Here is a 17194-nt window from a genome sequence, read left to right as displayed (position 1 = left end):
AATGGAACATATATAGAGGATATATATATGCACATACAAAGAGCATGAAAAGGTGGGAGTTGTCTTACCAACTCTGAGAGGCCAATTAAGTAAGAGGAAAAAAAACTTTTGAAGTGATAATCAAGATAGCCCAGTACAGACAGTTTGATAAGAAGTGTGAGAATACTTACATGGGGAGATAGATTCAATGTTTGTAATAGCTCAGCCATTCCTAGCCTTTATTCAAACCTAAGTTGATTGTATCTAGTTTGCATATCAAATCAAGTTCAGCAGTTTCTCGTTGGAGTCTGTTTTTGAAGCTTTTCTGTTGCAAAATTGCCACCCTCAGGTCTGTTACTGAGTGACCAGACAGGTTAAAGTGTTCTCCTACTGTTTTTTGAATGTTCTGATTCCTAATGTCAGATTTGTGTCCATTTATTCTTTTGCGTAGAGACTGTCCAGTTTGGCCAATGTACATGGCAGAGGGGCATTGCTGGCACATGATGGCATATATCATATTCTGAGAAGCAAACTCTTCCTGAAGGCTCTGAATCAGAGATTGACAGGAGGTTACTAATCCTTTGCAGGTCCCTTCCGAACCCATCTGTCAGAGTTTGCCTAGGAAGAACGCCACCCACACTGCTGTTTGAATGTAAATGTACCTTTAATTACTAAGGGAGGAAGGGAAAAGAGGGGAATAACAATAGAACCTTAATCTAACATACACACACAGGCAAAAAGAAGAACAGGAGTACTTGTGGCACCTTAGAGACTAACAAATTTATTTGAGCATAAGCTTTCGTGGACTACAGCCCACTTCTTCGGATGCATATAGAATGGAACATATAATGAGGAGATATATATACACACATACAGAGAGCATAAACAGGTGGGAGTTGTCTTACCAACTCTGAGAGGCCAATTAATTAAGAGAAAAAAAAACTTTTGAAGTGATAATCAAGCTAGCCGAGTACAGACAGTGTGATAAGAAGTGTGAGAGTACTTACAAGGGGAGATAGAGTCAATGTTTGTAATGGCTCAGCCATTCCCAGTCCTTATTCAAACCGGAGTTGATTGTGTCTAGTTTGCATATCAATTCTAGCTCTGCAGTCTCTCTTTGGAGTCTGTTTTTGAAGTTTTTCTGTTGTAATATAGCCACCCGCAGGTCTGTCACTGAATGACCAGACAGGTTAAAGTGTTCTCCCACTGGTTTTTGAGTATTTTGATTCCTGATGTCAGATTTGTGTCCATTAATTCTTTTGCGTAGAGACTGTCCGGTTTGGCCAATGTACATGGCAGAGGGGCATTGCTGGCACATGATGGCATATATCACATTGGTAGATGTGCAGGTGAACGAGCCCCTGATGGTATGGCTGATGTGATTAGGTCCTATGATGATGTCACTTGAATAGATATGTGGACAGAGTTGGCATCGGGGTTTGTTACAAGGATAGGTTCCTGGGTTAGTGGTTTTGTTCAGTGATGTGTGGTTGCTGGTGAGTATTTGCTTTAGGTTGGGGGGTTGTCTGTAAGCGAGGACAGGTCTGTCTCCCAAGATCTGTGAGAGTAAAGGATCATCTTTCAGGATAGGTTGTAGATCTCTGATGATGCGCTGGAGAGGTTTTAGTTGGGGGCTGAAGGTGACAGCTAGTGGTGTTCTGTTATTTTCTTTGTTGGGCCTGTCTTGTAGGAGGTGACTTCTGGGTACTCGTCTGGCTCTGTCAATCAAGGACTGGGAATGGCTGAGCCATTACAAACATTGACTCTATCTCCCCTTGTAAGTACTCTCACACTTCTTATCACACTGTCTGTACTCGGCTAGCTTGATTATCACTTCAAAAGTTTTTTTTTTCTCTTAATTAATTGGCCTCTCAGAGTTGGTAAGACAACTCCCACCTGTTTATGCTCTCTGTATGTGTGTATATATATCTCCTCATTATACGTTCCATTCTATATGCATCCGAAGAAGTGGGCTGTAGTCCACGAAAGCTTATGCTCTAATAAATTTGTTAGTCTCTAAGGTGCCACAAGTACTCCTGTTCTTCTTTTTGCGGATACAGACTAACACGGCTGTTACTCTGAAACACACAGGCAAGCATACCAGATGGTAATTGGAGACCTTCTACTTTAACTCATCCACAGGTGAGGCTGCTGGAGGATTGACTCCTATCTGAGCTGGATCAGATGCCTCCTCCGACAGGGACTGCTGCCGACAGAGTTCAGGTGAGTGTCCCTGACACTAGTTTCCCACCCTAACCCCTTTGCGCCGTCGTGGCTGCAAGTAAGAACCTACCTCTAAGTGTGTGCAAGTGTGCTCCCAAAAAAAACCAAACCCCGACAATAAGGCACTTACTGGTATCAACAGCTGTCACGGGCTGACAGCTAATCCCTGCTGTTAGAGAGAGAGAGATCGATCCTGACTGCTGCTGCACTTAAAATCACAGTTTAGCAGGCAGCCACCTTCTCACTCTCCTGAGAAAGAGAGGGAAAAAAACCCTCCCCTACCAGACCGGCTTCCCTAAATACCCTTCTGGTTGCTAGGCAACTCCCGCCTGGTAGGTTTCCTCTCTTTTTGTGCTTCCTGTCCTGTGCCTTTTGCAGGGAACTCAAACTTTGCAAAACCTCTGCATAACTCTTTTTAATTGCATGCATGCACCCTACATGGATGTGTCCCAAGCATGCACAATTTAACTAAGGAGCCTCATTTTTTTTTACACATCCCCTCCTTGCCTGTGACAAACCGAGAAGGGGTGTCCTGCCAGCACTAATTGTTAATTGTTCTTAGTTAAATTGAAGTGGGAGCGGTGAATTAAGCCATAAACTGCTACAAACTTAGATTTCACCCAGATGATGAATAATATCAAAATTAGAACTATGCCAATTTCAATGATTAACAGAATGGTCAATGGGTGGCAAAGCCATTCATATAAATTCAGGTTCCTCCCAGGAAATGAGAAAAACTTATTCCACCAATAGGGAAAATCTGCTATCTGTTGAACTCAATCCAAAATTTGGGTGATCGAATTTATGGAATGGTGGACAGTTATTTCTAACACTTGCCCCAGCACATTTAACCTTTTTATTCTTTCTCGCAGGTCTGAGTGTGTCAGCAATTGCCGAAGAACACCAACATCGATTCCCAACTGAACTGGGTCCGTATGACTATATAACTGATATAATAAAGACACATTCTACTTTTCCCACATGTTTGATTTAAAATTTAGATCACATCCCTGTATGGTTGATATAAAACATAAACATAAGTTTTTACCCTGTTCATTAGTAATGTTATACAACTGGTTTATAATAAAATACGAACAATGGTTCCGGATACAAACACACCCTGGTTTCACAATAACCAGCTCGGGGAATTCTTCTGGATACGCTATAAGGCTGTAGTGACATTTTCCTGGTTTAGATAAGCAGATATGGGGTCCTATATACACGTGTGTATGGCACAGATACCCGGCCTGTGGTATCCATCGGCAGGTATTTGTGTCTACCTGGCTATAGGTGCCCAACTTAGGTTGAAATGTGACCCATTGAGGGATATCTTTTGGAATCATTACTGTATGATTAAGAATAAGCCCCAACGGTAGCACTGGCCATAAGATTAAAACCTCACTTTTCTGGACAGTGAGAATAATATATTGGAGATTGCCCCACTGATTATTATAGCTAAAATGCAGGAGCCTCCAAAACTTGGAGTACCTTTGTTCAAAAGGGCTTGCCTGTAACACGATAGACTGAAGCACTTCAGGGGTGATGGTATTTTTGCACCCATCCCTGATTATTGCTAGCATCACTCCCTGCATCCACATTTGGGCTTACTTACAAGTAAGGGCTGTGGAAACCCCCTGGTGCAATTTCCCTAATGCTTCTATTAGATGGATAAAATCATCCTCTTCTGTTAGATACCATGAATATAATGTGGTTACTAAATCCAGACTAAAGGTGGATATTGTGGACACTGAACTAGTCAATGGAGCTTTAAAATCTGATAGTATGTGGCCCAGATTCCCGGCCACTGCTTCTGAATTAAAGAGACTTGCAATTCCCGGGCTGGGACCTATACCTTCCAGCCCTATGGTGGCATCTCTGTGGATTCTTAGGTGTTCATTATGTACTGATTTTAGCCACGCTTCCCAGCCCTTTAAGAGCAGTGTGAGATAGGGCTTACATGATGGATATAAGTTTAGGATGGTTGGGTGGGCAGTTACGTACACGATCTTAAGGGCATATTGTGGATGGATCAAAGCTACCTGAGCGGACTCCTCCTTTAGCACTATTGGTCCCACAAAGCTGATCTTTGGTTCAGGCAAAACCACTACTTGTGTCGTGGTACGGTATCCGTAAGGGCCCATAGCTATCCACATTCCCGAGTCTTCTACTGTTACATTAAACTTAACTACACTTACGCAGTCCTGTACCTCTTGAACAGGAACTGCCTGATTATTTGAACATTTGATTGGGGTGCACAAAGGCGCATAACTCTGAAAACAAAACAAAGAACATTCTAACTGGAGTACTGAACCTAATTATGAGGGATATGGTGCTGGGCGACCAGGAAGATGTAATATTAGCAATGCTTATTCCAGCGGAAACCTGATTTGGCACAGTAAAGGATATGCATCTGCACATATTTGGAAGAGAGGGCACCTTTACACTGGTGCAGTCACCAAATAAGGGCTTCTTTAATTCCCACTTGCAGGTATCTGATGGTTTTTTAATACAACCCAGAGGTTTTGCCTTGTTATTGTGGTAATAAACTGTTTTTAGGGCTCCAAATTCGCCCTGGCTTCTGGATTTTTCCAGGACCCATTTAATTTTACAGGTGAGACCTCCTGAACCGCAAACACAGTAATGGGCTCACCAGCCTCGGAAGGGTCCGAGGTTACAGAGAGATCCCCCAAGGCATAATGTCACCCTGTCTTACAATACCAATGGTCCCCCTCATAAAAATCTATATATGGAACACCTACACTTACATAACTAATTAACATTACATACAATGATTGGGGTAAGGCGATTGCAGTGATGGTCATGATTGGTCTAGAATGAGAAGAAAAAGAAAAAGTTTATTAGGGTGGGTTAGGTTCCCCTCCTCGCCACACTTTTAATTCGCTACAGTGGAACCACTTGAGCCTCCCTCCTCGCTTTGATGGAATGCGGAGCTGGTAGACAGGCGCGCTAGCCCTGTTAACAATGGGCTCTGGTCCCATCCACCGGGAGCTTAACACATGTCCCTTTTTGGAATAGAACCTGAACATTACTTTTGTACCGATCTTCCAGCCATTATCATCTACATTCCCCAATTTCTTGTTACTGCCTGGTTTGTAGCCCTCAGTCGCTGCGCTACCTGGTGTTGAATGCCACTGATTACCTCTAGGATTTCCCTCATGTACATATCTATACGGACCCTGGGTTGGTATCTGTCTGGCAGGACCCCACCCACCCACTATAGTTCAGGTGTGTTCATTGCTCACCAGTAAACACTTCGTGAGGCGAAAACCCATGGATGGTTTTGGTCGATCGCATTGCCATCAAGATGAATGGCAACTTCACGTCCCAATTCCACCCCTGCATGTCTATCATCTTTTTGAGGGTAGTTTTTATGGTTCTATTGGCTCTTTCCACAATTCCCGAGCTTTGGGGATGCGCTGCGATATGGAATCGCTGCTTGATATTGAAGGCAGCGCAGAGGGCTTGGGTGATCTCTCCGACGAAATGGGCCCCCCTATCTGAGTCTTTGGAATCTGCAGGGATTCCAAAGTGTGAAAATGTTTGTTCCAGGAAAACACGAGTGGTGGTAGCTGCAGTTGCATTTCTGGTAGGGTAGGCTTCCACCCATCTGGTGAACACATCTACCACTACCAGGCAGTACACATTCCCTTTTCTTGAGCATGATTATGGGCCAATAAAATCTATTTGTAGGCGATGCCAAGGGCCTTCAGACAGATGAAATCACATGGGTCGTTTAATGGGCCTTGAATCAGCATTACATTCTGCACACCTGAGGCAGGAGTGGATTTAAAAGTCCACATATTCTTTTAAACTGGGCCACCAGGCCACCCTTTCAATTCTCTCTGTTGGCTTTTTGACAGCATAATGGCCCTGGCTGTGAGCTAACCCAATCAGTTCCCTCCTTAGGCAACTTGGCATAGCTAAAACTGGTACCTTATTGTTATTAAATGTCATTGCTACAACTAAGCCATTAGAATCACAATAGATTGTGCGTCCTGAACAGGACTTCTGTTTCAATAGGTCCTGAATGGATTTAACCTGCTTCTGCAGAGTGGATCAGGGCGAGGCATCTTAATTGCTGTTGCAGACACCGGTGTGGTTGTCCATAGATGCTCCGGCCCCATGCTAGCTGCTTGTTTGGCTTACTGATCGGCATGGCAGTTTAATATAGATACTTCAGATTGCTCCTTAGTATGTGCCCTAACCTTTAATTGGTAAACCTTCCCCTGCCACTCAGATGCCAATTGCCATGCATGCTGCAGATATGCAGAGTACTTCACTGGCCTCTCGTCTGTAGCTGTCATGCCCCTTTGTCTCCAGATAGGTATCCAGCTGGTAAGGGCACTACCCAGCTGGAATCAGAACAGATACATAAACTTGTCTCTGAGCCCTCCCTGGTTAATACTGAGAGTATGGCCACCTCTCAGCCACCTGCGCGGATGGAGGCTTTACAGTACCCTGCAAGACTTCCTCAGAGTGAGCTTTAATGGCCACATATCCAGCCATGGGGCACCCCTGATCACCCCCCCACCTGGCTCCCCTCCGACTCCGCCCCTCCCTTCCCCTATTGGACCCCTCCCCAAATCCCCGCCCCGGCCCTGCCTCTTCCCCGAGCACGCCGCATTCCTCCTTCTCCCTCTCCGTCCCACCACTTGCTACACAAAACAGCTCTTTCGTGATGCAAGCGCTGGGAGGGAGGGGGGAGAAGCAGGACTCAGCGGCACACTCAGGGGAGGAGGCAGAGGTGAGCTGGGGCGGGGGGGGCATGTCAGGGAGCTGCCGGTGGGTGCAGAGCACCCACCAATTTTTCCCCATGGGTGCTCCAGCTCCGGGGCTGGAGCACCCACGGAGTCGGCACCTATGGAGTGTAGTCCATTACTACTTCATCATAGGGTGACCAGATGCCCTGCTTTTAAAGAGACAGTCCCGTTTTTTTGGACTTTTTCTTATATAGGCGCCTGTTACCCTCCACCCCTGTCCCGTTTCTTCACTAGTTGCTATCTGGTAACCCTACTTCATCAATATGTTATCAAGCACCTTCCTTGCCATAAGGTTAATCAATTCGTTTTGAATTGTTTTGCTGCAGTAGTTGTAATAGCTACTTTATGAACTACTCAGTGTAGGTGCTCACGCATGACATCATCGTATTTCCCAAAGACCTCTACCAAATTGAGGAAATTACCATTATGTTCAGTGAACAACTTATCCGACAAGCACTGGAAAGCCAAATTATTCTTTGCAAGGAAGAGGGTAATTGAGATCAGACGCTCAAGAACATTCCACCAGTGCTGGGTTTCTACATTAATAATGCACTGGTTTTCTGCATCTAGGCATTTATTCAGCTTTAGCCTGGATTTGACCTCCATCCATTTGGAGTATGCCATAAAATGGCCAGGTGACTTTTCATGTTGCGTCAGAGCATCAGCACTTAGGCTAGTAATTGTACCCGGATAGTGCAAGCAATGATTTGGCATTCTTGTCAAATATTTTACAACAAAAACAGAACAGTTTGTCAGTTGATTTTGAGTAAACTAGGCAACACCGATTCAGTTTCTCACCATTCTTGAGCCCTCTTTCGCAGTGCAACTTTGAGAAGTGCCACTTCTGCTCATTTACTGGAAATGTCATATACTCAATTTTGCCTGGCCTGTTCAAAATTGTACAATCAATATCAGCAGACTTTAGGATCATCGGCCATAAAGCAGGACCTGATGTATCGATTTGTGGTGGGCAGTTTTTCTCACTGCTGTTTCTGTCATCGTGCAAGGCTGATTCTTCTTTATCATTTATCTCCTTTTCATGTAAACCAGATTTTTATTTGTCATTGCTCTCCTTTCCATGTGAGCCACATTCTTCTTTATCATCTCTCTCCTTTACGCCATCAAGAAAACTTGACAATTCTCTATCACTTTCCTCACATTTGCAGTCCTTATCTTCAGGTAAATCTGCTAATTCCTTAGTAATAAGACTTCCATCATTTACACTTCACTCCTCAATTTCTTCTGCACTGGGAAAATCACTACTGCCTAAAGCCTGGTCTGTGTTGTTCTGTTTTAGATATTTCCCCATCAAATTTTCCCCTTGTTGCAGACTAGATTGCAATTGAGCTTTTCGTTTCCTACACTGAGTTCCTGAAGGCTTCCTCAGGGGCATCTTATATTTTCTCTGGGGGAAAACAGACAGTATTAGGGAGAACAAAAGACTATGTTCCACAGTCTTAGGCTACATCTACACTACAGGGGGGAGTCGATTTAAGATACGCAAATTCAGCTACGTGAATAGCGTAGCTGAATTCGACGTATCGCAGCCGACTTACCCCGCTGTGAGGACGGCGGCAAAATCGACCTCTGCGGCTTCCTGTCGACGGCGCTTACTCCCACCTCCGCTGGTGGAGTAAGAGCGTCGATTTGGGGATCGATTGTCGCATCCCGACGGGATGCGATAAATCGATCCCCGAGAGGTCGATTTCTACCCGCCGATTCAGGCGGGTAGTGTAGACCGAGCCTTAGAAAGTCATCAAACATTATGTGTTAAGCATGGGAAAGGAAGTAACAGAATTTCATTTATATTGTTGCGTAGATAGGGGTTTGATCGATATCTTTGGTGTCTCATTAAATATGCCCTTTCTTAGTCACTACTTACATGTCTTCGTCTTAAAACACAAGTACACTTTCACAATTACACAATAAAACACGGTTCACAATATAGCAGCTGGGTTCTCATATCACTTCACTTTGTCCTTATATCTCACTGTCTGACTGGCAATACCCAGCCCCTTATAAACCCATGAGGGCATGGCTGACACCTTTCTAGGAAGCTTGAGGAAAATGTAGCTCTCAGAAAGTCTGGAAGGTTCCACAAGATTCTACAAAGGGCCAGAACATTCTAGGAAGTTGGTGAAAAATGAATACACATACAGAATACCTGAAACATTTTGCTTCAAACATTTTATTTTCCCTTTTGCCGCTAACAATAAAAACAGCACCCAAGTCTGGCACCGAGCCCAAGCCTGGCACCCCCCAGGCTGGGTCGCCAGCGCCTAAATCTGGCCCCGATGATAGGGTTGCTCAGTTTGAGATTGATCACCCTATGGATCTTGAGGCACAGAGGCTGAGTCATAATCAGCAGCAGACACAGACTGTAATCTTTTCCTCAATATCAAACTACCTATGCATTCAGTGCAGACAGGACTGCCACTCGTGCACTGGCCTTTTTAGCCACACTCATATTCACAAGACATAATACTATCATCAGTGTCATCTTCAGTCACAAAGGACAACAATGTACATATACCTTACTCAGGCAAACTCCTGTGAAAGCTGTTAGTTCTGCCTGAGTGAGGACTGTAGAGTAGGCTCTAATTATGCAAGCATACTGCTGCAGCGTTTAGGTGAGCTTTAAGTAGCTATGTGAAGTGGCTTTACAGAGAATCTCACTTTGTCAATAGAAGAATTGATAACATAGTTAGAGCCATAATCTATTAGGCTTTATTTAATAACATATATGAAGTCCTCATCTCCTTACATTTCCTGAGCAGTAACAACACAGAGGAAAGCCCACAAAAAGGAAAGCTATTTGCAAGTAAACATTAAGCTTCCACTATGCAGCCACAATAGGGAGCAGTAGGCTAGGGCTACCTGGAGTAGCTGGCAAGTAATTGGAAGATTAAGGGATAAATCCTGCTCACGTTACTCATGCAAATAGCCCTATTAGCCTGAATGCAAGAAAAGTAAGATAATATGACTTCAGCTCATAGAAGTAAAGCAGGGGTAGTCAATTATTTTTGTCAAGGTCCAAATTTCTTGATCAAGGTAGAGTCAAGGCCCAGACTCTAGAGAAAATAATAATTAACAACAACAACAATAATAAGTAAATAAGAAGATTTTGGGGTCTGTTAAAAAGTATCTGGTGGTCTGGATTTGGCCCACGGTTCTCCTATTGACTGCTCCTGGAGTAAAGTATGAATTTGACTCTAATCCTGATGTAAATTTTTGTGGGCTTCTCACTCCGCCTTTCTATTTTTCTGTGTGTTTGGTGTGTGTAAACATCTTTTTTTTTAAAACATTTGTGTATTTCCACGATTTTCTTAATTAATTTATTCACGTTTAGTCTAAATAGAGATACTCACCTAATTAGAACACCAATGTAATGATATACTCATGGGAGTGACACCACTGTAGTCAATAGGATTATTCCCCTGCACAAAAATGTTCAGGGCTGTGTCCTAAACAGACAATAAATTGATAACCAATCAATCACATAGAGCTTGATCCCGAGAGAAGATGAGCTCTCTCTACTCCCAGAGCCACCATTCCCCCTGCCCCACCGGCACCTCACGGACAGGTGGGGTTGGGAGGCAGGTGGGTTTGTTGCCCTGGGCTCAAATGCAATAAGGGGCTCAGGAAAAAGAAGCCAAGTGTTGATTTCTTCCCATGTCCCTGGATCCCGCCCCAGACCCCTAGCCCCAGCATGAATCAGGCCAGCAGCAAGGAACGAGAAAGGTATGCAAGCATCAGCAGAGAATTAAACAAGCCTGCCAGGCTTTGCTGCTGATCTAACTTTTACAAGGAGAGGAGAGGAATGAAGAAGAATCCTTCCACCTTTGCCTAGTCATTAGGGGTGGAGATCATAAGAGTCACTAGCCTCTAGGACTAGGGAGATTCCTTCACTCTGGTTGATTTGTCCTTCCCTTGCTGCAAGAACTGGGAGGTGAAAATCCTTGTGACCCCTGAGAAAGGACATACACATTGCAGAGTCCTGAGCTGGGCAGGCATAGCATACTAGGGCCTAGTGGTGTAAACCCCCAGGCTAAGCCTTCTGCACTCTGCTGCCATAGGCAGGGACAGCGAAAAGACCACCACATAAAACCAGACTTAAGGGAGGGAATAACAAGAACCCCCAGCACTATAGTATTGTTTGCATCGTGTTTATAATTGAGACCTATTGGGATGTGCGAGGCACAAAGGGAATACATGAGATAGTGACATTTTCTTTTTTTTTTTAAGTGTGTGTGTTGTTTCAAATATCACTTGCATAACCATAATGCTAAATTAACCAAAAAACACACATTTTTAGGTAAGAATATAAATTAATAATAGAACTCGGAGTTTAAAAGGCCTCAGAGAAGTACATGGTCTGGCACCGGCTGATGAGAAAACTCCATTAGTTCATAACAGAATTTTATGTCTGGAATGGCTTATTCACATAGATTTATAATGCCTCTATTTGAGTGGGACAGGGAAGTGGTTTTTAATACCAGACAGCTAAAGCAGAGTGAGTACTAAAGTGAAATGCTCTGAATTTGCCAATCAGGGAATGTTGCATGGTTGCATCAGCCTCCACAGAGGCTAGAGGGATGAGAGGTGATCCTGTGAGTGGTGACGAAACAGAGGCTGATGTGTTGCTCGCTGACTGGCAAATGGCAATATTGCCAAATCTGAGCGTTCAAAAGCAGAAGACAAATAAAAATAAGCCCATCCCCAGTGCACATGCACTACAGCACTACTGCAATTAGCAATATTTCCTGGAAAAAGCAGAAAACGTACAGGACAATTACTGTAGGGTGGGGATAGTCACTGCTGTACTCCTTGCTTACCATTCAGAAAGCATGGCTTATGACTTGGCCATGTTACATAACTGCTGCCTCTTCCATCACCGACCCCTTCCTCGAGCCCACCTTCAGACCCACCTCAGAATTCTCTATTTTTTTCTAGCCAGGCTGCTACCCTGAGCCACTCAGCCTATTAATAATAATAATAATTTGTATTATGGTAGTGGCTAGAGATCCAGTCAAGGTTCAGAGACCCATTTTGCTAGGTACTGTACATACATAATGAAAAGATGGCCCACGCTCTAGAACTGTTACAATCTAAATATACTTTAAAACTTCTTCAAGCCTGGATAATCCACCCTCTTCCCTGACCAATAGAGGCTGGTTTCTTGGTCCAGCAGGGTACTGTGGCTGCTGTAACATCATAATACATTGTCTTTTGGGACAAGGATCTCCCACAAAGTAAGATTAGCTGTGTTGAATGTTTTGCTGCCTCTTGCTGGGTAAGATATCCAACCCATAGCTATGATTACAGGATGTCATTCAAAAGAACACATTTGCTGAAATATAGAAACATAAATGGGATAGTGACAGTGTGTGGAAAGAAGTTGGTAAAACAAATTTGCAAAGGACCCTTTAACGTGCCGACAGACCAATCAACTGTCTTCCTGTTTTTTACTGTGGCACTCATTAACAAGAGAGAATGAAAGGACTAGCCAGTGCCAGAAATAGCCCAAGCTTCCACCACACTGCCCTGCTAGCACACTCCTATTCTCACATCAGCTGTCCTCTCCAATTCCTAGCTTTTCTTGTGCAGTCACTTTCAATGGCCCAGTGTTCACAAATGTCCATTAGTGACTTAATCAGGATTTGAACAGAAATCACTGGAATTAAAAATCCAGGCCTGGGCCTTGGTTCCTCCAGGCCTTTTGTGCCACTCTAGTGGTACACATATGCCCATTTTACACCACCCTGCCCTGTGAGGGTCGAGAGAGACGGACCTGACAGAGCAGGTTGGTGTAAAATGGGCATATGTGGCTCTCTACCATCTGCTTCTTTCCATACCCCATGAGGCATCAGGGGCTTTTCTGGGTAACAAGGAGAGGTGAGGGAGGTAAAGCTGCACTCTGGTGATGCTCAGCCTGTGGTACAGTCTTGAGGGGACTGTTTTAACTAACTGGTATAATTTAGAACAATCCGTCAGCTGCTCTGAGTTCTGTCAGGGCTGGTTTGGCCCTTTAGAGCCACCTTCTGCCCCAGCATGGGTCCTGTGCTGAGTGCAGCTCTGAGGGACCCAGAGTCTGGCCCCATATTTGTCACATGTGCATTAAAAAGAGTTGCAGTCTCACCAGCGATCATCTGTCACTCTTTTAGCAAATCTTTTTTTATCCAAGTTCTAAATTTTCTCTGCTCTAATAATTCCAGGATTGGCTGTATTTCAGACTGTTCATCACTGACTGAGTTTTGTGGCTTGCTATCCTTTATATTGTACGATAATGCTACTCAGTCATAGGCTGGATGTTTTAGACACTCCGGCTCTATTTTCTTTTATCGATCTTCAGTACACTAATGGTGTCCCATCTATTGATCCACACTACCTTGTATTAAGAGTGTGGTTTCTGAATATTTTTTTTACCTCTTGTATTTGGCATTGAATGAATTGCAGTCATACTAAAGATGGTCTTTAATCTTGTTTCCCTTTCTGTTTGATTGATAGGTTAGTAGTCCTTGGAGTTTTTCACAGAATTGACTCCAGTTAAAAATGTTGTTGAATAAAACATTTGATCTGAAAGGTTTTCAGAATTCCAGCAGCAGTGATATATTGGGAAAGTGAAGGTTTTATGTACTATTTATGGGGGTATCATTTCTAGTCTCCCGTACTTTCCAATTTCCAAATGGAATCCTTCTACAAGACCTGACATTGCCACTTTGGCTAATGTGTTGTTTGAAGTTTTGCGTCTTTTTCATTTACTCTTGCTACTGTGGTAAATTTTTTTTTTTTGGTTTGGAGCACAGTATTCTGTCAACTTGATAGTGCTTGATAAGCAACATTCCCTTGATGAAAAAGATTCATTTTGACAGCCACTAAGATACCCTAGTAGGATTAAATAGGATCAACAACATTACACTCTTTCTGCCTCCATTTCTCTTATTTTGCTAAGAGAAATAGCCCATTTAGGGGAAAGTATTTTCTGTCTGACATGACAGGTCACATTCTAATAGCCTTAAAGAACTGAGTAATTGGTCACCGTGGTAACAGTTCATAATCTCCTTTTAATTCAAAATATTGGCATGGAAAATGCAGACTCTCTCCTCTACTTTGCCAACAATGCCTACAAATCACTTGACAATGTTCAAGCAGTTGGCATTTTGCAATTGCTGTTTATAGCTGTTTCACTGTTTGTGCTCTTCCATATCTCCCCTCTGTCTGTTATTACTCATCTTAAATTTAGATTGTAAACTCTTTGGGGCAGGGAACCATCTTTTTATGTGTTTGTACAGTGCCCTGACCACAAGCACCTCTAGGTGCTACCACAATACAAATAATGATACAGGGAACGTGGAGCACTATATTTTAACTGACTCTAGTCAGGTAAGTAGGAGTAAGTGTTGTGCAAGTTTTGCCACACATCTTTGCTGCTAAATCAGTTCATTCTTGACCTGCAGACCCTGACTAGTCTAGTGCTCAGTCTTTTCTAAGACAGGCAGTATGGCAGTTTAGTAACGTGGACAGACATTCCCTAAGGACGCAGTGGAGACCACCAAACTAATTTCATGAAAGGTTATCTTTAGTAGTAATCATGGAGGGTCTGATTATCAGAGCTGTGGGACACAAGGAGGTGGAGGAGGGGACACGGCTTAATGCCACCTTGCAGCCCCTCAATTATAGTGGTGGCTAGGGCCCAGTTCTGGCCCTGACATAAGTTAAAGCAGTCTCAAGGCTGCTTAGACTTACACCTGGCTGCTAGCAACTGAAAGGGGCCATTACAATAATCAGTAATAGTATGAGCAGAGGGACCTTTCCCTTGGCCATGCTCCTTACGCTGGCAGCTGTGAATGGAAGTGGTGTGGAGCCGCGTGTCATCTGTACATGACCCAGGGATTCTCCTATACAGTACAATTTCCAGATGCACTAGCTTTATGGCCAGTTTGTACTGGCAGAGGGTCTATAGTCTGATGGAAAAATCAGGGCTTGAATTTTCAATCAAGCTCTGGTCCACTGCTCTGGCCAGGTCAGATGTGATGGAACTATGGAGCTGGATGTCAGTTAGCATACGGTCTGCATTGCAACTCATGTCTCTCTACTAATCTTCCTAATGGGCTCATATTTTCATTGCAAAAGAGGGGTGACATTATAGGCACCCGCAGGAGAGAGCAAGAAGGGCAAGGCAAAGAAGTAATTGCTACTTGGGTTCACGCCACTCCTGCTTAGGTCTAAAATATTATGATCAGCCCTCTCAAAAGGTGCTGACAAATCTAAAATATTCATTTATTGGTAGAGGAGATCATCAGCTAGTGCTGTTTCTAGCTATAACCAGGTGTATAATCCAAATGACTGAGGTCAAGGAAATATAAGGATATTAAGAGTAGTGAGCCCAAGGGTAGAAGGGACTATTTAGCATAATAATAGGGGTGGAAGATACAGGCTGAAACCAAGGTCCAGAGTGAGGCTAGCCCTGGACGAATGCACAAAGTGGAGAGGAGGGGTTCTTTATTTCCGTACCCCTTCACCATCCCTGTTCTGGGATCAGCCGCAGTGTGTTTGGGGAGTGCAAGCAAAGCACTAGACTCCCTGCAAAGGGAGTGAGGAGGACAGCCCCACATTTCCCAGTAGCCAGCAGAGCTGCCTGGGTGCAGGCAGGTGAGGAGTACATGTGTATCCATTTAACGAGTGGCAGAGCCTCCCTCTAGTGTGCGTTCACAACACAACGCTATGTCTTAAAAGCATAATCTAACCCTATCAAAGGGGGAAATTAGACTGAATTAGAGGAAAATCCTTCCTGACAATGAGTGTAGTCACCCATGGGGAAATGGTGGGAAGATACATCACTCAGAAAACGTAAAAGAAAGCAGGGTTTGGGAGCTCTTTGGGGCAGGGACCATCTGTGTGTTCTGTGTTTGTGCAGCACAATGGGTCCTGGTCTATGACTGGGGCTCCGTGGCGCTACAGTAATACAAATAAATTATAATAAATTCGCTTTTTAGGAATTCTCATTCTGACAAATGAGGGAAGTCATCCTATGCTTTGGGAGGAAAAACACTAGGGCCCAGATCCACAAAGTCACTTAGGTCCCAGTTTTGGCTCCACTGCGGTGCACAAAACTCCAGCCAAACCCAGTTGGTCCCTAAACTCACTCAGTGAGTAAGTTTTCAGAGCAAAAGTTCCCTCAGCACTTATGTTTCTGCCTCTGGGCACTTGCATTGCTGCCTCCCTCTAGGCATCCAGACACCTATCTCCAGCCTACACCCCAGAGCAATTCATAAGCCAGGGGAAGATAGGCATTCAGCTGCCTAAGTCACATGTGGGGCCAGATCCAGGAAGCGTGCTCAGAAGCCACATATTGAACTAGGTCCCTTTCAAATTGTCACCAGAGAAGACAGTGGTGCCAACCTTCTAACTGTGAGCCAAATGGTTCGACTACTCACCTGGGATGGGAGGTGGAGAAAAGGGAGAAAAGATTTGAATAGGGCTTTCCCACGTCTCAGGAGCATGCTCTAATCACTGAACTATGGGATCTTCTGAAGTGGGGGGCTCCCTCCATCTTGCCTGTTGAAGCTGTTTCACTATGGATAACTAACCAAAGAGTGATTAGAGCAAGAAGACTAGATCTGGGGGTCTCTCTCACCTCCCAAGTGGGTGCTCTAACCACTGGACTACAAAGTAATTCTCATTCTCTGGCCCAATGACTGTTCCAGTGTGGATAAATGCACCCCCCAGGAGGTGGGACACCCCAGGTCCAGCCACCTGCTCCAGTCATGCATTCATTATATATCCACACTGGAACAGTTTCAACAGGAGTGATAGAGCGAGCCCCACAAAATAAGTGAACTATATACATTTCACTAATGAAAGTATCATTCATCTCACTGTCTAGGCTAATCAATATTTAAATGTGTTGGTATTGTCTCTGGAATTCTGTTCACGCAGTTAATGGTTGTCTCGATCTTTATTAAAACAATAGGTAACTCACTGAGGAGGAGTAACCTAGGAGACCAGTTTACAGGAGTCTACCCGAATAATCTAATTACCATCATTAGATGATAACCTAGCAACTCCACCGGGTTCCAATAGCTCAGGAGGCTGCAGAGCTGGCTTTCCTAGCTTCAATAGCCCAGTGCCAGACCCCTCACTTGCCTATCTCATCTTTTCTCTTTCCTCCTCACTTCTTCCTTCTGCTCTCATGACCTCCACCTCTCCTT

The 17194-nt window shown here is 44.1% G+C and overlaps 1 long non-coding RNA gene across 1 annotated transcript; it reads left to right on the top strand.

Annotated features, from left to right (window-relative positions):
• The first annotated feature begins 430 nt into the window (after nucleotides 1-430).
• Nucleotides 431-3256, top strand: LOC135976518 (uncharacterized). Its single transcript, XR_010593714.1, has 3 exons — nucleotides 431-631; nucleotides 2122-2202; nucleotides 3075-3256. It is a non-coding gene; the product is annotated as an uncharacterized LOC135976518 (long non-coding RNA).
• The last annotated feature ends 13938 nt before the right edge of the window (nucleotides 3257-17194 follow it).

This window comes from Chrysemys picta, chromosome 1, assembly GCF_011386835.1.
Source record: "Chrysemys picta bellii isolate R12L10 chromosome 1, ASM1138683v2, whole genome shotgun sequence".
NCBI lineage: Eukaryota > Metazoa > Chordata > Testudines > Emydidae > Chrysemys > Chrysemys picta.
The sequence above is the reverse complement of the archived record's forward strand: the minus strand, read 5'-3'. Positions and strand labels throughout refer to the sequence as shown.